The 568-nt window shown below is 40.8% G+C and overlaps 1 pseudogene; it reads right to left on the bottom strand.

The window, feature by feature from the left end:
• Window positions 1-230: 230 nt before the first annotated feature.
• Window positions 231-350, bottom strand: LOC118603158 (annotated as a pseudogene).
• Between the last annotated feature and the right edge of the window lie 218 nt (window positions 351-568).

The raw sequence follows: 568 nt of genomic DNA, 5'->3' as shown, positions 1-568 counted from the left end.
TGTTTACACACCTGCATGTGTGTGGGGTAGGATATTTTTGGGTGAGTGAATCCTTCCAAGTAGCTAGCTTAGTCCCTGGGCTCCACTCATATTCTATCTCACACATACATGACGTGCAATTGTTTGTCAAATATTATCAAGATTGTGATGAATAAAACACATTTTCAAGTACGGCTTTTTGTCATTACAGTTTCTTTTTCTTTTTTCTTTATATTATTTATTATTATTTATGCCTACAGCACCTGGCCTTTCCTAAGTGGTCTCCCATCCAAGTACTAACCAGGCCCGACCCTGCTTAGCTTCTGAGATCAGAAGGGATCAGTCTTGTTCAGGGTGGCATGGCTGTAGACCATGGACTGTAGCTCCACTGGGGCTCCACTGTAGAACCTTCTGCGTATAAAGCAGACGAGCTAACCATTACACTATGGAACCACATCCAACACAATTTCTTGATGAACAGATAACTCAAAAGAAAACTACTTTGATGCGGGAGATTTCAAAGTATCTTTAGAATTCGAAAGCAGCAAAAGCATGGGAAACTACTCCTTTACTAAGCAAAAGTCCACAC

The sequence above is a fragment of the Rousettus aegyptiacus genome, unplaced genomic scaffold, assembly GCF_014176215.1.
Source record: "Rousettus aegyptiacus isolate mRouAeg1 unplaced genomic scaffold, mRouAeg1.p scaffold_m13_p_5, whole genome shotgun sequence".
NCBI classification, from domain to species: Eukaryota; Metazoa; Chordata; class Mammalia; order Chiroptera; family Pteropodidae; genus Rousettus; species Rousettus aegyptiacus.
Note: the sequence above shows the minus strand (reverse complement) of the source record. Positions and strands in the feature narration are given on the sequence as shown.